This window comes from Marmota marmota, unplaced genomic scaffold (genome assembly GCF_001458135.2).
Source record: "Marmota marmota marmota unplaced genomic scaffold, marMar, whole genome shotgun sequence".
Classification (NCBI taxonomy): Eukaryota; Metazoa; Chordata; class Mammalia; order Rodentia; family Sciuridae; genus Marmota; species Marmota marmota.
Window position 1 is genome coordinate 30,708,806 of NW_026000241.1, and position 2,183 is coordinate 30,710,988.

The following is a 2,183-nucleotide window of genomic DNA, read 5'->3' on the forward strand; positions in this document are numbered from 1 at the left end:
TCCGGGAGCCATAACTCGGCCGCTCCGTGCTCGGTGTATGCTCTGATAAGAGCAGGCACTAGGAAGCACCCAGGCACTGAGCCCAAGCAATCTGTCTGCAAGCCACAGGCGAATGGCAGCCTGAAATTACCTGTTCTATGGCTGAATGAGCTGCGGTCAGTCGAAAACAGGGATGGTGACGTCAGCTTTCCAACATGGTGGCCGCTGGCCTCCTCTGTGGTCTGACCGGTGTGGAGAACCGAGATGGACCGCTTCCTTCCCCCGTCTCGAACCCAGAATTCAGCCCTGAGTACAGTGCTTGCACGGCTGGCAGAAACTGCAGCGCTGTATCCCTGCGTCGCTATCTCCTCGTTTCCCAGAGCGCACTGCAGACTCTAGCACCGGGGCGATTTGCTGAATAAGCAGTGTTACCCTCCGTGCGACAAACCTCTCGCGTTTGAGTCCCCGTAGCCGATCCTCGTGCGATGGAAATCCTTCCTCCAGGTTCCGGAGCACCCCACTATTGCTGGAAATTCCTAACAAGATAGCCTTTAGCCGTCCTGACTTGTCATACTCCCATACAGTGAAGCAGCACATGGGGGCAATGCACTCCCCTCGCCGCCATCTTCCTTTTTTCATTCTTTCCACCCCTTTCTGCTAAGGTTTTAGTCTTGTTCTTAGCACAAGCCAAACAAAGTTATCATATATCCTCTATTTTCTCAGTAAATCTAATTGCCCAAAACTAGGAAAAATATTAACAGAGCAAGCTTTATATGTTGTTGGAATGAGTATTTGCTTAAGCAATATGATTTGAAAGATGTATATAATACTATAGTAAAAATCATTAAATGAGTAATTTTTATGACTAATTTTTAGTCATAAAATAGATACATTACAACATGTATCTATTGAAAAACAGATATTAGTAAAACATTGATGGAAGTTTTTAACCAAAATCATATTAACTAATGTACTAAATTTCCTCTACCACTCATGACACTCATAGCTATTAGGATACTCTACATTCCATCTCTGAGCTTCTTCAAGCACTTGAGTTATATGGTTACCAAAAATAGTCAATTGTGATTCTTTACAAGCCTGTTTACACCAATTGTACATGTAACTGTAATTGTGTATTATTATATAAGCAAGTAAATACTATAAAAGATGATTGAATATAAATATTATCTCTGTGAAAAGTAAGTTGAATGCCTTGAAAACAATCTATAAAAGTATACTACTAAAAAGAAAGCGTTATGATGAGATGAGGGTCATACAAAGTTGTGGTGAATAAGAAGCACTAACCTCCCACTATTTGATCCTGTCCCTGCCCTATCTTTGACAAGGGGGACTAAAGCTCTGGTACATGTGACCTCCTGGCATTTCCTGGAATTTGCCTGTCTTATCCAAATCTTTAATGAATGACTTGTACAAGAATCTGTCTGTGCCTTATGAAAATCTCTCCGTAAACCAGGTACAGTGGTGCACACCTATAATCCCAGCAACTCAGGAGACTGAGGCAGGAAGATGAAGTTCAAAGCCAGCCTCAGCAACAGTGAGGTACTAAGCAATTTAGTAAGACCCTGTCTCCAAATAAAGTACAAAATAGGGTGGAGGATGTGGCTCAGTGGTTGAGTGCCCCTGAGTTCAATCCCTGGTAACCTCCCCCAAACAAAGAAGGAGAAAAATGTAAAATTGTGTGGGTGAGAACAGTAGAAAATTAAAATAATAATAATAACAAGTATGCAGTCAAATTGTTATGCAAATGTTTTTGAGTTTCTCACTGCACTTAGAACCATCCCAAATTGGAACCCAAAGTTAGTCATTAGAGGTGCTATTTAGACAAGAAACAGGACATATGACTTCATTTAGAAGCCCCATTCTCCCATAATGCAGCTTTTCCCCTTCTTCAAAAGATTTATAAATAAATTGTAATGCTTTCATATGTAACAAATTAGAATAAAAAGAATTTTTTTAAATTGATAAAGAAATACACATGTATATGTTTTAAGTTAAAATTAAGAATTGTGGGGCTGGGGATGTGGCTCAAGTGGTAGCGCGCTCGCCTGGCATGCGTGCCACCCGGGTTCGATCCTCAGCACCACATACAAACAAAGATGTGTCCGCCGAAAACTAAAAAATAAATATTAAAAAAAATTCTCTCTCTCTCTCTCTCTCTCTCTCTCAAAAAAAAAAAAAAAAAA

At 40.7% G+C, this 2,183-nt stretch overlaps 1 protein-coding gene across 2 annotated transcripts in view; it reads right to left on the reverse strand.

The window, feature by feature from the left end:
• Styk1 (serine/threonine/tyrosine kinase 1) overlaps nucleotides 1–2,183 on the reverse strand; it is a 54,412-nt gene that overhangs the window by 9,010 nt on the left and 43,219 nt on the right. The window lies entirely within an intron of this gene.